The sequence below is a fragment of the Microtus pennsylvanicus genome, chromosome 1 (assembly GCF_037038515.1).
Source record: "Microtus pennsylvanicus isolate mMicPen1 chromosome 1, mMicPen1.hap1, whole genome shotgun sequence".
NCBI classification, from domain to species: Eukaryota; Metazoa; Chordata; class Mammalia; order Rodentia; family Cricetidae; genus Microtus; species Microtus pennsylvanicus.
The window spans coordinates 37,732,123-37,754,455 of NC_134579.1; the positions used below are offsets into that span (position 1 = coordinate 37,732,123).

At 42.6% G+C, this 22,333-nt stretch overlaps 1 protein-coding gene across 4 annotated transcripts in view; it reads left to right on the plus strand.

Moving 5' to 3' along the window:
* Positions 1-7,964: 7,964 nt before the first annotated feature.
* St3gal6 (ST3 beta-galactoside alpha-2,3-sialyltransferase 6) overlaps positions 7,965-22,333 on the plus strand; it is a 59,370-nt gene continuing 45,001 nt past the window's right edge. For 2 of the 4 annotated variants that reach the window (XM_075961819.1, XM_075961776.1), the window contains exon 1: positions 7,965-8,165. The gene's annotated coding sequence lies outside the window, so the exon portion shown is untranslated. The other 2 variants (XM_075961810.1, XM_075961768.1) reach the window with 1 other exon arrangement.

The following is a 22,333-nucleotide window of genomic DNA, read 5'->3' on the forward strand; positions in this document are numbered from 1 at the left end:
TTGCTCTTCCCCATTTGAGCAGAGAACTGTAACCTGTGAGTCTTCTCCTAAACAAATAAACCTCTATTATACTCAATTCTGAGCTAGTGTGGTATTTCTTTTAAGTGTCCATTTTTATCTGGCGCCCCACGTGGATCTGAACTCCATACCTACCTGGTGGATCAGTTTAAAGGGCTAAACAATCTACAGCCCAGGAAGTATCCCATCCTTACCCCCCTTGACTTGCTTTTACCTACTAAGCAGGTTTTTTTTTTTGTAAAATCCCTGCCACAGCAGAAATTTCCCAAGTGCATGCACACTCCCCCTCCCCTGGCCACCACTGCCACGTTCCCTGCCACGTGGGTACTTGAGGAACTTATGGTTTTATTCCCAGCTCCTGAGTTCTGGGTTTCTTGCTCTGTGTATGGAATTGATTGAATTGCTTTAATTTGTCAAGCAAAGCATATTTCTCAGTATTTAGCCAGTACCAAGATGGAGAAACCAAGCCGCTCAGGACTGTTCGTGGCACCAGGTTGCACCTCTAATCGCTACTCCGTTACCATGATACCTCTGGACAATAAAGATTATTATACCTAAAACAATTGACTGGATTTCATAACAGGCAATTAATAAATCAATAAACTTGAAGTTATATAATGGCAGACAACATAACCTTTGAAACTTTGAAAAATACTATGACGTGTATTCTGCAAGGCTTATATGGTTATGGTGATACATCCATTCATTGGATATTGGGACTCAGTTTTTTTCTTCATATTATATCCTTAAGAAAATGGTTTGATAACAGAGCCAAGAATGAGGCACTTTTAGAAATGATACAGTCTTTACAGACTAATAATACACACCTACCTGACAAAATTAATACCATCGAAACTCAAAAGTTACCTGAAAAAATTAATACTATTAAAAAGGGTAACATTAATTTGACAGACAAAATGAATCCATGTCAAAGGATATTGAGAAATTATCTGAAAAATTAATACTATTGAATTTGACAATCAAAATTTGTTAAAAAGTTATCATAAGTTAGCAGATAGAGTATCTCTCCATGATGGCAATCTGCACGCTATCCAAATAATGTCCAAGAATGAGATGTTATTTTTAAAGGAGAAACTTCAGACCTTGGAATCACATGTGTAAAATGAGAGCCAGAGGCTAGGTGCGTCAATAAAATCACTAGAAATATATACAGGCCAGGAGATTCAGGATTTAAAAAAGACAGTATTAAAAAGATTTGAAATGATTGAGGAAATTATTGGAGCTGATGAGCAGGGAAAGAAGGTACACGCACAGGATTCAACATTGCCAGTAGCTGTCAGAGATGACTTACCCAGGGTTTTAGCTTCCTACCCTGTAATCTACTCTGACAAAACATCAAGTTCTAAAGGTTCAAAAGGATCCAAAGAAGGTAGATGGATAACTATAGGAATAAAAGATCTAAAGGAAATTAAGCAAGCAATAGTAACTTACGACTTGCATTCTGCATTTGTTAAGGAGATAGATGGTAAAGACATGGGCTTCTAGCACCAAAGCCATGCCACACAACTGGCTTCAGTTAGCTTCAGCAGTTCTGGATGGCAGGCCTCAACTGATGTTTAAATGCTATTTCAGAGGAGAGGCTAAAATTTTAGAACAACAGGGAAAAGCAAAAGTACTTGAGACTTCCTAAGATCAATTTCTTGGTAAGGGCACTTACACTGACCCACAGGCTCAAGCTCTTTACTAAGAACAAATCTTGTCCCTATGCCACAAACCAGCCTTAAATGCTTGTGACAGGATTCAAGAACTAGGAAAATGAATTGGCTCATATACCAGGTTTGAACAGGGTCAGAGAGAAACCTTTAGTGACCTTTTACAAAGATTAACTAAGGCTGTACAAGTAGGAGTAACAGACCCATATGCTAGACAAGTACTTGTTGAATCTCTGGCTTTTGAAAATGTCAATTTAGAATGCTAAAAAATACTTTGGGCCTTTAAAGGTTAGCTCAGCACCAATGGATGAACAGATCCTGCATACAATAAACATTGAGACATTTGACTGTAATACTGAATCTTGGGTAGAAGAAGCAATTTCCAAAGGAATGAGGAGACATCAAAATGCCAAATGTTTTAATTGTGGTAGAATGGGACATCTGAGAAAAAAAAGAAAGGATTGTAGACAAGGAATTCCTAGGTATAATATCTCCTCTGGGAATGGCAAGAGTAGGACTCAGTCTTCAGGTATATGTAGAAGGTGTGGCAAAGGCCGACATTGAACCAATGAATGAAGATCAGCGAAAGACAGAAAAAGCAACCTGGTACTATCACGAAGCTCTTTGGGGAGCCTCTTGCAGGCCCCCAAGTCAAAAGTGGTCCAGTCAATGCCAGTCACTGTGGAGGACATGTTTCACCAGGAAAATTAAAAATATCCAGAGTTTCTGTAAAAAAACATACTATTCTAGATAATGGAAGAAATATAGAGGATAAATAAAAAATTCCAATAAATAAGAAACGTGAAGAAGGACACTTAAAATAAATCCCACATTAGCTCAGAATTGAGAAATGGATGGTTGTTTATTTAGGGGTAGACTCACAAATTAGAATCCTCTACTAGAATGGAGATCAAAAACTGAATCCTGCAGCCATAAAAGAGAGACTGAATGCATGCTTTACCTTGGCATAAACAGTATAAGAGGCCACACCCCAGTGGGTGGGTAACTACTGGCTGTAAGCCTTCCTACAGCACCTCCCCCTTTTGTTTAAATAAGAGAGTTCTAAGCCCAATAATAATTATATACAATAGGAACAAATATATTCAATAATAATTCTATCCTAGCTCGTTTAAGTCTTGTATAATAAATAACATGGCCAAGTCATGAGAGGAAAGTAACTACAACTATTTAGTCTTCAACCCCAATGAAGATCCAAGAAGGGAAATAATATTACTTGAGTAAGCAGGAAGTATAATCAAGCAATTTCCAAAATGTGCAACAAATGACAGAGACAACTGGCTACCTGAGCAATCACCCAAAGTCTCATTTTCAATGTTGAAGCAACCAACTTTGGCTAAGGCCTAGAATAACTGACAGACCATTTTCAGAAGCAGGAAAATTTTCAAAACCACCTTACCCTGTCTTGGCAAAATTTGACAGTCCTGCTTATCCATTTCCAGATACCATGTATCTTGTCAGTGGTTGAGGCATGGGCAGTTCTTTGCCCAAAGGCCAGTTTTGCCAAAAAGAAAACAAGCTCCAAGTGGAGAGTCTTTGGTGCTCAACATTCTCTCAGGACTAGATCGGTGCTGCCAGGAGCAATCATGTCTTACTTCAACAGAACCCTAAATTATTTAAATGCCATATTCTACAGCTCTTTGAAATTACCTATCTATGCAGAATACAATTTCTACGTATCTAAAGAACCTGATTCGTCTAACTATAAGTATGACAAACATGGATGACTATTGATCTATAATTCTTATTACCTATATAACGTAAAGACTAAGACATCATATTAGAATATTATACAATAAACAACTGTGCAATAAGTAAGGACAATGACCTCAAAATGTACACAATGTATAAGTATCTTGATCAGAGGTAAAAATGTACATTGCAGTATGATAAATATATATCACTATATAAAAATGTTTTAAGCAGAGGTAGAAGCATGCATACAATATTCAATATAATTTTTTTTTTTTTTTGGTTTTTCGAGACAGGGTTTCTCTGTAGCTTTGGTGCCTGTCCTGGAACTAGCTCCTGTAGACCAGGCTGGCCTCGAACTCCCAGAGATCCGCCTGCCTCTACCTCCCGAGTGCTGGGATTAAAGGCGTGCGCCACCACTGCCCGGCAATATTCAATATAATTTAACTTTCAGCAGTTTCAATATGCAAGACAACTCTTTCTGCATATTGTGGATCAGTAACTATATTAAGAGGTTCTTTAAAATCCCTTAGCTCCATGAGAATAGCATATAATTCTGCCTTCTGGACAGAATTATAAAGGCTTTGTTCCACACAGTCAGACAGTTGTGGAAAGTTCAAATCGAACTATAAATGATATGTTAAAAAACAGAAAGGGATGGAAAAGACCCCCAAAATAGATTACATAATGCTTTATTAACCTTGAATTTTCTTAACGCTATGAGAAAGGGAAAACAGCAGCAGAGAGACATTGGATAATAGAAAAGTCATCTGAATTAAATCAGCCGATACATTTCCAGGATGTGTTGACCTCACAATGGAAACCAGGAGATGTAGTACTTTGGGGAAGGGGTTTTGCTCTTGTTTCCACAGGAGAAGAAAAACTATGAATACCTTCAAAATGAATAAAGATTTGCTTTGAAAAAGAGAAATCTCTGGAGAAAGAGAAATGACAGCTCATTCACATTGGTGACAACCATACAGGTGGTAAGGAGACCATATAGACTTGGGGCAGGGTTCTGTTCTTGTCTTTGCAGGAAAATACTCATCTTCAAAGAGTTAAGAGACCCTGAACATCTAGATGCTTAAACAGGAAAAGATAATTATCCAGATAGTATCACCACGCAAAGAGAATTATCACTTATGAGGACATGTCATCTGAGGGTAAGAATCTCTGAATACTAACTAGAATTCACTTAAAAATCAAAGCTGGCTTTGGAGTTGGACAATGGATCTGTCCTTCTCTAAATCCAAGTATGTTGTTAAAAGAAAAATTCAGAGTTTCTGTCTCACGTCAAGTGCTGTCTGGTATGGGACAGAAAGAAGAAAGAATTTAGAAATAATTTTACTTTTCTTCATACCTATTTTTGTCTCTATCATACCTTTCGTTGAATATATAGATGTCTGTATATGTGTACATAAATTGTGTTTAAGTTTTCCATAATGAAGAATGAATTTTCCTGCAGTAATCTTCGAAGTTTCCAAGAAGATGGGGCCCACCACAACTCCACCTGGTTGATATGACGTCATGATGCTGATAGCACTACTACTTTTTTACAATGTTCTGGCCAGAAATCCAAATAGGAACCTCAGAGAATCCCTACTGAATACTCAGAGATGATTTGCAATTATATCAGACAGTAATCTTGGAAGTTACCCGCCCACTTGGGCATGGCCTCTTGCACTATATATGCCAATGTAAAGCGCATGTCCGGCCCCTTTCTTCCAGCTGTTGGATTCGGTTGCCGTTCCTTGGTCAAGCAGAGGACTATAATCTGTGAGTCTTCCCCTAAATAAATAACCCTCTATTATACTCAATTCTGAGATAGTGTGGCATTTCTTTTAAGCTTCCATATTTACCCGGGTTAGTCACCTGTGATCTAATATAACTGCCCTGGGTGAGAACACTCATGTAGGGGTAGGTCTCTTCCACAAGGTGCAGGCAGTTTTTCCACCACTGATTCTACAAATAGCTGGGTTTGGATAGGCTAGGTCTCCACAATCTCCATGGGGGCACAGAAGAAAGGCTGCTTTCCTGAGCCTTCCTCTTGACTACATGTGTGGGCAGTCTGGGAAGTATAAGGACCCTGGCTTCTCTCCATCACCCAGGATGCAAAGGGTATCCTTGAAGCAGTATAATTTTATTTTAAATGGATTGCATTATTCACAAACTACAAGAGTAATAGGACAGGCTGGAGAGATGGCTCAGTGGTTAAGAGCATTGCCTGCTCTTCCAAAGGTCCTGAGTTCAATTCCCAGCAACCACATGGTGGCTCACAACCATCTGTAAAGAGGTCTGGTGCCCTTTTCTGGCCTTCAGGCATACACACAGAATATTGTATACATAATAAATAAATACATATTAAAAAAAGAGTAATAGGACTATCCCTATATGCCTAAATATTATCATCCCAGAGGGCTCTGAAAGGCCTGCCATATCTCCAGTGTTCTTTCAATCTGATGACTGATCCCTCCTACATTGTTAGACTACATTTACAAAAAGAAAAATCAAATATATTTACATTCTGAAAGAAGTTTTCTCCAAAACACCAAAAGCATTAAAAGCTAGCAACCTACAAACCTGACTTAATCTTTTATTATCTTTCATGAGAACTCAAAATATCTTTATAATCACTGCTGTGTACCCATACAATAATGTCTTCAATTTTTCAGAATGAGTATCATACAGATGAAAACTTTCCATATATAAGTTACATGCTTTAAAACAAAAATAGGATATTTGGTCTCTAGCACTTGTGTTTAAATCCCAGTTCCAACTTCTTCATTTCTAACCATAGATAATTCTGGTTTTCAGGGAGGAGCTGAGGCACCATGAAGGGCAGCTGACTCATGGTGGCTCATGACTGGTAGCTCATATTCTCTGTGCTATTTTAAAAGTTTACATTTTACTTCTTGAACTGATGGTCTAGGTCTTGTGGTACTGATGGTCTAGGTACACAGGGCCTAGATTTCTTCCACCATTGTGTTTTAATCTTCCTAATAAGCACTATACAGTTTGTCTTGTTTCACTTCACAGCTAATCAAAATGGAAGCATGTGTAGGCTAAGGTCACAAAACAGGTCAGCAGGAAAGGCAGCATTCCAAGATAGGTGAGCAGCTGTTAACCCCGGGTCTTTGCAGAACATGAACAGTTATGGAGGTCACCTAAATGCAGGCAGATGCCTCCACCATAGCATCTTTCTTTGCAGATTCAAAAACCTAGGCATACGGTGCTAGAGAGATGGTTTGGTGGTTAAGAGTGCAATCTGTTCTTCCAGAGGTTTTAAGTTTAATTCCCAGAAACCACATGATGGCTCACAAAAAAAAAAAAAAAAAAAGTCTAAGAGTATAGTGCATGCGCGTAATGTAAGCCCTTGGAAGAATGAGGCAGGAGGATGACCGTGAATCTGAGACCAGCCTGGGTTACACAGGAAAATAAAAAGACCCAGTATAAACAGCAACAACAACATAAAAATAAAATGGAGGAGAATTTAGGATTACCACTCTCCACTCCACCACTACATAGACGGGTGTATCCCAGTACTCCAGAGTCTGAAGAAAGGTGGTCTAGAGTTCCATACCAGCTTAGATGCTGTATGAAGGTGCTGTCAAACAAAAAACAACCAACCAAACAAAACCTGGAGGATAAGAAGGGAAAAAGCAGAATCAGGTTTAAATTCAAAAATGATGAAGAAGAGCACATAGAACTCAGCAGAAACTGAAAGTGTGTGGTAATTCTCCAAAAAAATTTATCCAGATAGACAAATTCCAGAAATCTTTTTGGCTAACCTGGTGTCCCAAGAGTCAAGCTTATAATTACACAAGCTGTGTGAGTTATGTCAAAGGCAATTTGTAGAAAGGTCAGAGAATATGAAGGATCTGAGCACTTTTCATGTTTTGATTGGAAGAACAACAAGTGATACTTCCTAGGGTTGTTGGTATAATGAAGACAAATACCAGATGGTCCATCACAGATGACAGACTTTGTTACAGGACTTGACACATTATCAGCTTTGAATAACACTCAACTCCTTTCCTCCCAGTCAGTAGCTCTTCTCTCCTGAGGCTCATTTGATTGCATGTGATTATTTGACCAGAGCCCAAAGGCTTGAGCTGTAACTTGAATGCTAAACAATGAATTATTTGACCAACATTGAAATTTAAGAGCATTCAGAACTATGCAAGTATGAGATCATTATTAACACAAACTTTGTCCTAGAGAGAGCTACAGAAAGAAAGAAAAGGGAGGAAGGAAGAGAGGAAGGGAGGGGAGGAAGGAAGTAGGAAGGGGAAGGGAAGGGAATACAAGGGGAGAGGGAGCCCAACCTTCATTCTTACTGAGGTAACAGCTTTTTTGAAAGATACAAAATGTACTAAATGTCTAGGGCTACTCCCTCTAACACTAACACTTTTGTATTTGAAGACCAGAGTCTGGAAATTGTGTAGCTTTGTGAACACCCCTCCCTTTCTGCTAGGGACCAAAATGCCTGCTGTGTCTGATGTCACAGACAGTCCAGGCAGCGACCAAACTCTGTTGATTTCTGCCTCCTGTAAAGCACCACGGGGGAGAATCCCTCATAGCCTCCCGCTTTTGCTCCCGCAGCTTTCCAAACAAACTGGGGCGGGATGGGAGTGTCTTCTTGGCTCTGGAAATCAATCCTCCTACCTTGTCCTGAAGCTACCCGCCACCCTTCCCGGGCCCTCCCTTCGCAGTGATTTTCCTGTCCTGGACTCCGGGCAGGAGCGAGCGGACCCCGCCCTAAAGGTAGGAGCCCCGTGGTGCCGCTGCGGGCCGGGGGTCTCTGAGCCCTCCGCGCTGCACTTTCGGCGCGAACTTGGGGGCGGCGGCCACCGTGCCTCCGGCGCCAGCGGCAAGGAGGAGCTTCCAGCCGCGTCGCACGCAGCCGCCGGGGACGCGGAGCCGGCGCGGCGAACTGCAAGGGGACCGGCGGCCGTTTCGGACTCCCGGCGCCGCAGCGCCCTGCTCCGCTCCCCGGCCACATCTAGGGAGAAGGAATCGTGTCCGTGCCACCTCGCTCAGGCTTCCGCTTGTCCCCGGCTCGGGGACCCGATGCGACAGGCGCCGCGGGACAGACTGCTGCGCGCTGCCGAGAGCGGAGAGCCCCGGCCGTGGAGTCCCGCACATGTCTCTGCGGTCATCGCGCCCTGGCCTCGGCGGGTAACTCTCTGCGGCTGGCCGCGGTGTGGGTTTGCTTGACTAGGGGTGCTGGGAGACTGCGTCCCACACCCAGCTCGGGGTTTGGGGGTGCTGTCCAGACATTCGGCTCTGCAGCCGCTGAGAAGTAGGGAAGGGGGCTTTGTGCGCTCTCATTCCCTCCGTCCCCTGCCAGCCCCTAGAGATGCCGAAGCCATAGGGCCCTGAGACTCTCCAGTCAACCGGGTATGTGGGGTGCCTGGCCGGGAGCTCTACTGTAGTGTCCTTGGTATCCTGGAGCTGTTAGGAAGAAACCTGGGAGATCAGCACCCAGGAGCACCAGGACCCTCCTCTCCTTAATCTCCCCTGTGCCTGTGATCTCCTCCGACTCTGTGAGTTGGGAGGCCGACCCGGGTCGGTTCCTCGTTCACCATTGTTTGTGAAGGGGCAAGTGAGTCTGGAAGGTTCTTCTTCTCTCTTACCATACAAAGTTTCCTGAGAAATCCTCCTTGCCACGTTAAAACTAAACCTAACAAAATGCCGAGGCAGCTTGTTTGGAACAAAGGGCGACGGTGAGAAAACTGCAGTTTGAGCTGCGGTGAATTTTTAAGATAAGGGAGAAGAAACTTGTTATTTTGCGGTCGTTGCCTCCGGAGCTTCCGTGGGCTTCAGCTCTTTTCTTGTGCACTGTTATTTTGGGTTAAAAGAAAGTCTATAAAAAGCGAATTCTAGAAACTCGAAGCGTCTTCTTTTAGGATCTTCATAGGAAGCCGGGAGAAGGACGGGCTGGGGTGAAGAATTTTATTGAAAGATAATGTTTAAAAATTGTGTGTGGGCTGGGACGGGAAGTACATAGGTGCTAGCCTATCGGAAACAACACAGAGTCTAAATTCTGAAGTCAAATTTGTTAGTAAGAGGACCGACCACCTTAGTACCATGGTGAGAGGATGATTTAGAATGGCAGAACCTTCCTGGCTCTGGTGCCCCATCCTGCTGACCTTCAGGCCTCTTAACACATCCTCAGATCTTTGTGGCCCCCTCTATTAGGCTTCCCTGACTATTTAACTGTGCGGGTCTTCAAATCGAACTTTCCCTTCCAATTTCTAACCATAGAACTATCTTTTTGTTCACACGCTGTCGTTAAACATTTGGGAAGGCCTGACCAAGATGCCCAGTTATTTTTCATCAGAAAACATCCTATTTGATGTTTGCTAATGGGTTTCCGTTGCCTCCTTTTCATCTTTCCAAGGATTGCTTTTCCAATCAAGATCAGAAAAAAAAATCAAAAATTAAAAAAACAACAACAACAACCCTTAGTTACTTTGACTTTGAATAAGGCTGGCTATTTCAGAGGCTCCTCAGATAAAGGCAGTTTTTGATCAAGGGAACTTTTGTAGGAAATATTTGTATGAACCTGATTTGTTTTTCCAAGATGCCGCTAAGGCTAATATAGAACAGGCCGAGTGGGCATTCATTGCCTAACAGCCCTTTCCTTGAAAAATGTTCTTGCACAGTCTCTGATCACTTTCGGGTCCCTCTGGATCATGAGGTAGTAGTGATACAGCTAAATGGGACTGTGAAAATGCTTGACGAGACCGACGGCAGCTACCGATTTTTTTCTTCTGACCCAAAATCAATACAAAAACGAATGTAAGAATCCAAAAGAATATATGGGCCTGACAGAAGAATGCAATCAACATGCATCAGTCTATTTTTTGTGAAGTTGTAAATCTCAAGTTTCCCATTCCAGAACTCAGTGGAAGAGGGCAGGATTCCACAGCCCCTTCTTCAGTTAGAGATATTTCCGTGTTCCACATTGTGAAGCACAAATGAAGAACGCCCTGCTTCCTAGACTCCCCGATAAGCATTGTCAGCGCATCACGCAGACTCCAGATGGCTTTCACGGAAATGATGCTCCTTTACAGGGCTGGGGACATCCCTTTAACCTAGATGATGCCCCCTGAAGAGGGAGGGCCTGGCAGCATGGAATGTATGTGGGGCACCCACTTTGGTCCCCGGTGTGTTCTCATGTGTCATTTCATTTCATTTTCCCAGCAATGCTGAGACAAAACATTTAGCCCACTTTCAAAGCTTAAAAAAGAAGACTTCTTTAAGCGGAGCTGGGATGAATCTGTGAAAGTCTGTCCATTTTACATCTTTATGGAACCCTGCAGATGGCACAGCATGTATTCTTCACAAATTCTTCCGTTCTTTGTTTACATCTTCACACACACACACACACACACACACACACACACACACACACACACATTGTAGTTGGATCTGGTTGGTGGTTCTTTCCTACACTCCAGAGAGGCTTGGAGAGATGATTTGCACGCTTTGGTGCCCTTTCCATTTGACATTCTCAGACTTTGTTTCTTCTGCAGAGTTTAATGCACCCGTGGAGACACTGTATCTGACCAATCTAGGCAGTCAGCTGACTCCACCGGGTTATAGTCTAAACTTCTTTGCCTCCTGAAAATATAGCAAGAAGCTCCTTTCCTTCAAAGGTCGGCTGTGTCTTGCCTGTCCGTCGTCTTTCAAAATCACTTTCTTATCCGCCACAATAAAATGAATCTTTTTCTTGCATACTCCTACTAACATGGATAACAGCATACTCCACAGTTCTGAGTTAGCACTTAGGATTTGAAAGTGTATTGGAGGAAGAGAGATGGCTCAATGGGGAAAGGTGCTTCCTATCACTCCTGAGATCCTCTTTGGGGACCCACGTGGTAGAAGAAGAGATCTGATCGCAAAGCTGTCCAGTGGTGTGGAGCAAGCTTGACTTGTGTGACAGAAGAGAACACGTGGCATTGTGTGTGTCAGTTCTTCCCGGTGACCTACTGGGTTGTCAGAAATGTGGCGACTTGCTTTTCATGAGTGGACGGAGCTCTTTCCTGATGGCGATGCCTCCTATTGTAATTACCTCAGACTTGATCAAGACCTTGCTATGTCCCCCCAGGCTAAGGAAGGCTGAGATTCTGGGAGAGAAGTTATGCAGGTGAGAATAAGGAGCCACAAGATCTGTTTTCTTCCATTTTGGAATTTTTCTTATTGGTCATCACAGTGGGAATTTGTGGCCTATCTCTCTTTGCCACACTTTTGGATTAGATGCCAGGGGATTTCCTTTCATGGGAAATTGGGAAAAAGTGGGAGGAAATCAAGCATCTCTTAGGAATCCTTATCATAAATGTTGAAAAACAGAGTAGAAAGGTCCTATTTCCCAATTTCTCTTTCTTCTCATATATGTGGACATACATATACAGATGACATCATTTTTTTCAGTCGCATGTAAATACTTTGAAGACTCTCTAATCATTTATGTGCTTTTTAATCTCATTGAGAATGGAAGGGAAATATGGTGAGAACTAAGGCCTCCAGATGAGACGCAGGAAAGCTAGCTATTTCCTCTAGGGTCATTCTTCCTTCCCGGTTGTGGAAGTTGGCCTGGAGTTGGGATGAAGAGGAAGGGAGCTGCCCTAGGAGGTGAGACAACAGAGGAAAGCAGTTCCCAGTGGATCTCAGCTGCCTCATTGCACTTGTGGTCACTCATAAGGTAGGGCTTTCTTCAGGTACAGTAAATACAACTTAGTATGTACTATATAGGAAGAGGGGTTCTTAGAGGAGGAGGGCTGCATAGTGTAGTGTCAGACAAAACAAAAGCCTTATGTTCTTTTTTTTTTTAAAAGATTTATTTATTTATTTATAATGTATACAGAATTCTGTCTGCATGGATGTCTGCACACCAGAAGAGGGCACCAGATCTCATTACAGATGGTTGTGAGCCACCGTGTGGTTGCTGGGAGTTGAACTCAGGGCCTATTGGAAGAGCAGCCAGTGCTCTTAACCTCTGAGCCATCTCTCCAGCCTCAAGCTGTTCTTGTAGAGCTTCATGGGAGTCAGAATCCATAGCAAAGGTAGAAGCGAATGAAAGGCACATGTCAGATGGGATGGGCATTGTAAGCGTGGTGCACTGTTCAGGTTAGGTAAGGAGGGGATGGAGGACAGCCGCCGGCCTCTCTGAAGCGGGGCTATTAGACGAGATGTGATTGAGGGAAGTGCCAGTCAAGTGGAGAGCAGAAGGAAGGTGATTCCAGGTAGAGGAAACGGCAGCTGCAAAGGTTCAGAGATGTGTCGATGGGAGTATTTGGAAAAGGAAAGATCAGTGTGGGAAGAGATGCTGGAAAACGTTGCCCCAGGAGAGAGGAAACAGTGGTGCAGAGATGGTGTTTAGGATACAGAAGACTGGCAGATTTTATGGGGCCATCAAACTGGTGCAGGAGCTTGAGGGAAAGTTGCTGGAGATACTTAATTGCAGGTTGCCTTTTCCCAGGGAATTCTAAATCGCCCCCCACACATACACACACTGCACGGAGTTGTAGCCTCGGGTGGTTGGCTCACAGTCAATCATGGAGTTACTTTGTCATCCCAGCCATAGGCATAGGTGTACCCAGGGGCAGGGCACAAAGAACCTGCACTGTATGTCTCACAGCCTCTGAAAGATTCTCACATATTTGTTTTGCAATGAACGAAATGCCCCATGTCCCTGTGAAGCCTTTGGATTGGCTGATAATGTCTGAATCCAGATACCAGAAATTAATTATCTATTCAAATTGAGTCATAGCTGAAAACAATTAGCAAGACAGTCGCTTCTGAGAGTGGCAATATTCTAAATAATTCAAAGGCTTTGGCTTCCCTGAAGTTATGTCTTATCCTCCTTGCAGTCTGTCATCTAGGTTCTGTGTACAGAAATCTTGTCTCTTTGTCATGGGAAGGCACTATCTGTGACAGTTCCTTCTCCATCCTTCTCTAGACACGATCTTGGATGTGTGAGAGTAGTCCACAGATCTGAGACTTATTATTTCTGATAAAATAGTAGTGCTGGTTTATCAGAAATGCTCAGAAGTCTTGTAAACTTCCAATTATTCTTTAATTCCAGAAGGTTTCATGTGACCTGCATACCACCCACTGGGAAAGACCAGCCTAGTTTTTAGAGAGAAAATTCTTTTTGAAATTCTTTGATATGTTCATTTCTCATTATATATCCACTATCTGCTTTTCTTTGACATCTAAAAAATGTAATGATATATTTTTATTTTTATGTACTTTGGTGTTGTGCCTGCATGTGTGTGTGTGAGGGTGGCAGAACCCCTGGAACTGGAGCTATGGACAGTTGTGAGTGGCCATGTGGGTACTGGGAATTGAACCTGGGTCCTCAGGAAGACCCAGTGTTCTTAAGCATTAAGCCATCTCTCCATCCTCTGCTTTTGGGGTTTGATTCCACTTTCTCCCCTTTTAAAATGGGGTCTTGCTGTGTAGCCCAGAACTTTTAATCATCCTGTGTCAGTTTCTTAACTCCCTGTGGTCTTGATTTGCTCTTTGTATTCTTGTTCTCTCGATTGATACGTGGCACGACGTGGCCCGAAACCTAGAGTTCGTTCCTGTTTGAGAGGACAGCACAAGGGCCCCACTGTTTTCATCGCAGCATCTTCAATCACCTGTCATCGTGGTCAGCATGTAGAGATAGCAGACGGTTGCCAGACAACGTGACTGTTCCACGTTGCTGTATGTTGCTGTGATAAACACCATGGCCAAAATCAACATGAGAAGGAAATGGTTCATTTGGCTTTTGAGTGGCAGGCCACCATTGAGGGAAAACTCAGAGCAGGAGCTTGAAACAGAAACTCTGAAGGAATAATGCTTCCTGGCCTCTTCCCTTGGCTTGCTCAGGTACCTTTCCAAACAGCCCAGGTCCCCCTACCCAAGGACGACACCTCCCACAGTGTTGTAGTTGACGCCCCACAGATATGCCCACAGGTCTAACTGATGGTGGCAATTCCTCAGTTGAGATTTCCTCCTCCTGGGTATGCCAAGTCGATAACCAAAATCAGCCATCACCTACCTAAGGCTTCTATCTATTAGTGTTATAATATCGGCTCAGTTACAAAACTGTCATGATCAGCATTCATGCGGTAGTTACTGTGATTCTCAGTGTGTTATTTGAAAAGCCCCTCCCACTAGAGAAAACAGGTCTTTCCCATGAATCTGTTTATGCTAGTTGAAAGCCTAAGCTGAGGGATGGTGGTTGCACCTACTTCTACCCCTTGAGTGTGTGAGGCTGAGGAATGAGGATCAAAAATTTAAGGACTGTCTTGGGGTACACAAGAGAGTCATCTTACAAAAAACCAACAAACCAATCACCAAACAAGAACAGAACTAAAAGCCAAATGACAAAGAAAAAACACCCAAAATTGTAGGGAAAAATAAGTTTTCTTTTCCTGGAAAACTGCATTGTGTTTATGCTGGAGGAGGTGGAATGTAGTAGATGCCCGTGGGTGAATGTCCTTATCCTTGTTCTCATGTGCAGCAGACTGTCAGAACAGCTTCATAACTCCCGAGTGATGGTGATTTGTGCTGGGCTACTCAGGTTTGTGGCTGCATTAATGAGGCATTTCAGTGTCCCATCAACAGGAATTGCAGTTAATTGACTCTTGAGGAGTAAGACATCTCAGCTGGGCCTGGTGACTCAGGCCAATTCTCACCGCTGCTCTGGAGGCTGCGACCAGAAAGTCGGAAAGGTCAAGGCCAGAATGGACAGCTTAGCCCATGTTTCAAATTTTGGGTCACATAACATGTATGAAGCCAAGAAAAGAGGGGGAAAAAGCTTACAAGCTTCGTATTTATAGTTTCATGCATTTTCCCCCAAGCAGTTTTTTAGGTCACACTTTCATGACTTATTAAGTTCCAACTGCTTATTCCGGTGTTTCCTAAATACCCATTTGGCACTTACTTAGTGGGAGACATATTTAGTGCCCTGAGGCATGAAAAGCTCTCCTTATTAGAACAGACAGAGCTGAGTGGAGGAAAAGATTGGCGGGAAGTGGGGGTGGAGTCAGGTTTTGGATAACTGCTGTCACCCACTGGTACTTTCCTAGCATGCACAGGCACAGAGCTCAACCCTTGCACCACACACACAAATAAACGCACTAGAAAAATCAATTCTGCTGTGGTAGTTCACGCCTTTAATTCTAGCACTCTCGAGACAAAAGGAGGCAGATCTCAGAGGCCAGCCTGATCTACAGAGTGAGTTCCAGGACAGTCAGAGCTACACAGAGAAACCCTGTTTCAAAAATCCAAAATAAATAAATGTAAAAAATAAGACAAATAAACAAAAGACAAGAGAATTTTAATCTAGGCATTCAAGTGGATGAGCAGTTCTTTGTTTTAACAGGAGTTAGTTTATAATTTTAACAGGGTGTGATGATTTGAAGTTTTCTGCAGTAAATGGGTCTTGTAACAGACACCGCTGTCAAGTGCTTTGATATTTGGAGCCAATACTTCAGGTAAACATCAAAGGACTTAGTTCTATTTTATCAAAATTCCTATTTTAAATAACTAGGATATAAGAGACCATCATGCAGTTTGAGCGTAGGGTATACACGATTGCAGACTTTGACTGTTTTGGAGGACAGATCTTGCCTACTTACTACAAAAGCCTTTTTTTTTTTTTTAACAAAACTGGTGGGCAGAGTTCTTTGACGTTCTAAAGAATCATATTCTTAGGCTGGGTGATGATGGTACATGCGTTTAATGCCACTACTCAGGAGGCAGAGGCAAAGGTAGACGGATCTCTGTGAGTCCGAGGCCAGCCTGGTCTACAGAGTGAGTTTTAGGGTAGCCAGAACTGTTTAAGAGAGAAACCCTGTCTTGGAAACACCAAAACAAGACTAAACAAAATGAAACAAAAAATCATATTCTTTTAAAACTTTTCTGCTCAAGCACTCTTCCTATGAAAATTCTTATTCCAGTACAGAAAACATTCACATAGCATTTCTTTATCATATATATATATATATATATATATATATATATACACACACACAGAAATACATACACACATATATGCACACACACATATATACACATACACACAGAAATACACATATAGTTCTACTCACCCCTGTTTTTGACATGACTTTATGTGTACCTACTTTCTTAGACTCTTCTGTACCTGTTGCAAGGAGGGCTGCTTGTTGGTTCCCGGCCGCTTAGCTGCGAAATAATCACACAAAAACTGTATTAATTAAATCATTGCTTGGCCCATTAGCTCTAGCTTCTTATTGGCTAACTCATATTAATTTAACCTATTTTTATTAATCTGTGTATCGCCACATGGCTGTGGCTTACTGGCTAAAGTTCTGGCGTCTCTCTCCAGTGGGGCTACATGGCGTCTCTGAGACTCCACCCTTCTTTCTCCCAGCATTTAGTTTAGTCTTCCTTGCCTAGCTTTGTTCTACCCTACCAGGCCAAATCAGTTTCTTTATTCATTAACCAATAAAAGCAATAGGATAGACAGAAGGACCTTCCACACCATGTACCTTTAGCCAAATTTGGGGTATCAATAGATAAGGTAGTCCTCTTTAAAGAGCAGAATTCTAGAAGGAGGCTTGGTGGGAGGCAGGAGGGTGGAGACAGTGTTTCAGAAACTTTATCAAAGGTACTCAGGCATGACTTAGTGTCTGAGAACTGCTTCAAGTTTAGCGTTATTAGAGCAGAATGTTCAAAGTTGAGCATCTCTAGATATGAAACATTAGAGGCTGTGGAAGCCAACTTGATCAGAATTAAGGCCTGTGGCCTATATATTTACTTATATTTCCCCTTAAGGCTATGCACTTAGGGACACAGCTTTACATAGGCAGTTCATAATGGTTAAATTCTACATGTTGTTCCAAACATGGATCTGAGCTTTATAGCTGGCATTTAGTAGCTCCCTTTTAACTGCTGCTCTTACAAGAAAATGATTGAAATGTTATTGTTAGCCCACATTAGGAGTTTCAAAGATAGAAATATTATTTATTACTTGTGCCTTCTGAGGTGTAGGAGTCTAAAAGCCATGTGATAGTAGTGACATCCAATGAGAGCAATCAATAGCTTTCATGAAAGTATATGCTTTGAAACTTGTGCTACTAAGATCTTATGTAATAGAAGCTGTATGTATCCATCTACAGATTCCTTTTTGCATAATTATATTTTCCGTAATTTATATGCAAATTTTGGTCCATTATGCTTGATATAGATTTGTTAGCATTGCAGTTAAATTTCGCTTCCCTCCTCTCCCTTGAAATGATGAAGAAAGAATTTGTTATTCACTGTGTATGTATTACCTGATGCTAAATGTCCGCATTATATTTAATTCTAGAAAACCTTCTCTACTCCCCAAATCTGAGGTTTACTAATGCTACCGTTGCTTAGGTGTTTTTCATTTTGGTGGTTATTGGGCAATAGGACCCAGCACATTCTAACCATAAGAGCTTAAAGCCCTAGGAAAAACATAGATGTGAAAGGAAGAACATTGGCAGTTCGTTGAGCTGTAATTAGCCTGGAGATGGAATGTGAGGGGGAGCTCTGCAAGTAGGGCAGGAAAATAGAGAGAAAGCAGGTATCTCAGCACATTGCCAACACTGTGCAGGGTAGTGCACTCTTATGGGCCCGTGCTTATCAAACAGACGCTACATTATCAGTCTTCGCTTTGCTTATAGAACTTGCCAGTTTGCCGGTTCAAACAGACAGGCTTTTGGCACTTATATTCTTCTTAGAAGCCAATTGCATTGCATTTCCAGTTCCACACTGGCCTCCTGGGAGCTGTTCCTCTTAGGTGAACTGATCACTCAGGCAGATGTCTAAGCTGTCTGTAAGGAGGTGCTGAGCCCTCGCTCTGTGACACGGGGTCAATGATTCGCCTGTGAAATTTCAACGGGGCTGCCAAGACCCCTTTGTCTTGGACAATATTATTTTCTTTAACGATTTATGGAGGTACATTAAATATGTCGAGGACCCCACAACCCATATGAGTAAATCTTGATTTATGGAGATACATTAAATGTGTCGAGGACCTCACAACCCATATGAGTAAATCTTGATAAATTTCCCCCACAGTAAACAGACCCAGGCCGGCTGCCTTGGATGAAGCAGTGGAGTTCCTGGCTTCAGGAGGGCACCACCTGCTCCTAATCAGTCCCTTCCGCTCCTATATGACCATTATGTTGGCTTCCCTCAAGATTCATAGTGTTTTGACTCCGTCCCTTTAGCACTGGTGTTAGTACCTGTGCACTCTGAAGACTCCATTGTGTCATGAGGGCCTAGTCTCCCTGGGAAGGTGTTACCTCTTGTCAACCCTAAAATGGGAGCACCTGGTCAGTGGTGCGGTCTTATTTGGAAACAGGGTTGAATCTGATGTAATTCAGAGGAGCTCACACTGGAATAGGATGGGCCCTTAAAACAATTAACTGGTGTAAAGTTGGAGGCCTGGTGGAAACACCAGGTGATGGGAGAGGCTGGAGGGATGTGTTTATAAGCCTTAGAATGCTCAAGATTGATAGCACAATGCACAGAGCCAGAGAGAAGGATCACCATGACTCTCAGAGGGAAGATGCGCCTGCCAACACCTTTCTTTCGGGCTTCTAGACTTCAGAACTGTGTGAGACAGCATTTGTCTATTGCTTTAAGTCCCCTATCCCACGTCACTCCATTCCTGAAGCCCTGGACAGTGGGTCTGCAGGACACTGGTAGAGAGGGTCTTGCGGGGTGCTGATGCCCTGCCTCTCATTGGGCATCACTGGTATCCGCCTGGCTCTGGGGCTCAGGGGCTCAGGTTTGCCTCTCTGGGTGTTCAGAGGCAGCCTCTGCCTAAGTTCCCAGGCTTCCTCTCTGGCCCCTTGTCCCTCCGTGTCTGAAAGAGCCCCACTGGGTGACAAAGTTCAGTATCACCTTGTGACTTTGCCTTCTCCCTTATCAGTGTTTCAAGTGCACTTTCAAGGTCCCCCCTTGATTTCTTGATTAAGATACAGATGAACTTTGAGTACCAGCCTTTCAACTGGCTCTCTCTGAACAGGTCTTTCCCCAGGCCCAATATGGCGGGTGCAATTTTCCCATTTCTCTGCTCCAGAATAATCTTTTGAAAACAAAACAAAATAAAGCAAAACACCTGGAAGGTTGCGTTTTAAAACAAAGGCCCCCTTTTCCGAATGGTTTGGTGTCTTGTGGTTAGAGGCTTCATTCTTCTGAACTTAGGCATATTAAAGAACATTTTCCATTTGAGAAAATAAAGCCTTCCACTCAAAAGCAGCTTGACAATGAGATTTTCATTAGCAAGGAACTGTGCAAAGCTTATGAGTCTACTGGAGGGGTTTCTGTCTGCCCCACCCCCCACCCCAGCAGAGACTGGTTTCAAACTGCCGTAATACTTAATCTAGCTTTTATTTGGGGCTGAGTTTCTAGTGTGACCACAAGGAAGGTACTGTTTTGCAATCCCCAGGGCAAGTCCGCAGACATGGCCCAGTTCCTGAGCTCTGTGCTGGTGCCCTGCTTTCCTGGCCTAGGGACTCAGCTCGCAGCAATTCTTTACGCTCTGAGCACGGTCTTTTAGTCTCTAAGGACGTCCTGAGCCTAGAGTGGCTGCAGAGAAGATGTGCACTCTCCAGCTTGTGCTGTTAGTGACTATGGGAACATCTTCAGGGCACTTAAAACCCCAAACATAAAACTTGCAGAAGTTTAAAAAAGGTTAGTTTTGTCTTCTGGTTTTTATTTATTTATTTATGTTTTATTTTTTTATTTTTTTTGTCATTTCTTAGTCCATCGATTGTCTTTAGCTTCTAGTTCTTGGCATTTATACCTGGAGAAAAGGGAGGGAGTTTTAGGCTATTTGTATCTTCTAGACAACATATGTATTTATCATAACATAAATTATAAAGCAGCATACCTGGGACAAGCAGTTCCGAGGTCAAGGGCAGGACCAAAGGTTCTGTTTATGTTCTGGTTAACTGTGTTTAATTGTGTAACTAGGGATTTGCCTGACAGGTGGCCTTGTTTTCAGCTCAACCCATGCATCCTGAGATTCTGTGGTGGATGCTAAATGGATAGGTAGTAATAGATCTAGAATGGACGGATGAGTATAAAGAGGGGGGTGAGGAGGAAGGGAGTGGCGGAGGAACACAAATATGTCACTGCTCCCTTTCTCTGGCAGGTTTTCTTACTAAAGTGCTAATGGGATTTCAGGTCTGCTGAAGCCTGGGAGGGTTTTCCCTCAGCCCGGCAGGCTTTCTTGGGCTTCAGCCAGGAATTGAGAGGCACTATCTTGCCTTGCCTATGGAATGTGCTAGAGCATTCTTGTAGTTCTTTGTGAAAACAGCACCAAGTACCTGGACTCCATGGAGACTCCAGTGTGCGGGCATTGCTTCTTAGGTTGGAAACACTAATTTCTTTTGATTTCCCACCTTGGGAATGGTGCGTATTTTGTTGGAAATCATCTCAAACCACCCCGAGAGAAATGCACTTCTTTTGAAAATTGTGGACATTCAGTAAATTGTTATGTATATTTCGAAATATCTAATGTTTGAGGTTGGCCCCTTTTTTGATGTTTGTTTATAAAAATGTTGAAAGCTCAGGAATTCCATAGAGGATTTTATATAGCTTGGCAGTACACCTTGTTCTAATGCCCTTGATCTAAAACACGCAGCAAACACAAATAGATAGATCCTTATTTTCAGTTATTAGGTCTTAGGCATTTTGCTGAGTTCTTTAATTGCCTGTCTCTTAACATTGTCTCTGTTGCCCACTAGATACTTCACAATTCTTTTTATTTTCTTTTTTTAAAAAAATGGCAGATTTTATGTTTGTACTTTGGGTTGTTTTCTGGACGGAATATAGGACCAAGCATTCCAGAGAAACCTTAGTGTATCTGCTTTTCCACACGGCTGATTTTCCAGCAGTCAGTGTGTTTCTTGAAAGAGAGAGAAAAAAATGTATTTGCCTCCTCATTAGGATGCCTTTAAAAAACAAAACAAAACAAAAAGCAATAAAACCCTGAACAGAGTTTCTCTATGTAGCCCCGGCTGTTTGGAACTTGTAGACTAGGCTGGCCTTGATTGAACTCAGAGATTCACCTGCCTCTGCTCCCAAGTGCTGGGATTAAAGGTGTACTCCGCCACACCCAGTTAGGATGCTTTGTTTTTAACATTATCATAGGTTCATATAAACTAGAAATCTGTTATCTTAAGATTTTTGTCATTTTTTGTATGTGTGTTTGCACGATCACAGGTTCATATGAGCTTGCCTGTGTGAAGGTTAGAGACAACTTGTGTTTACGAATGACAGCGTACCTTATTCTAATGTCCTTGAGGCAAAAATGCAGCAAATGCCAATAGATTTCCCTCTGCCCCGTTTCTGGTGACTGCTCTCAGGCTGCTGTCGGAATGGTTGCAGGTGCTATTGCCTCTGTCTGGAATGCTCTTCCTTCCTACAGACCCAGACATGGTCCCCAGCAGCAGCCAGGGCCTGGTCGACATCCTGGCCGCAGCTGACAGTGCAGTCCACTCAGGTTGGCATGACCCCGGGCATGGCGCCTCCCTTGGTCACCACCATGGCCACATGTTGTTTCGTGTGATTCACACTCAGCTTTCAGAAGCTGTGTCTTGCTTTCCCTGCCTGGATTAGTTCTGATGGCTCCCAGCCATAATTTGATAAATGCTCGTGAATGGCTTGCTGATGTATGTCTCTGAGGCACTGTATCCCTGGTGGTATTGAGTAGACACTGGGAGTTTGTTTATGGAGTGTCAATGATGTCACTTCAGAGGTGGAAGCAGTGCTCTGAGTTAATTTTACTGAATAAATATTGAATTTTAGTCAATATTTGTCACTATAAGAATTATTTGTCTAAAAAAGAATTATTAATCTACTGACATTAGAAAGTAAATACACAATGTATAATTTCATGAAAATAT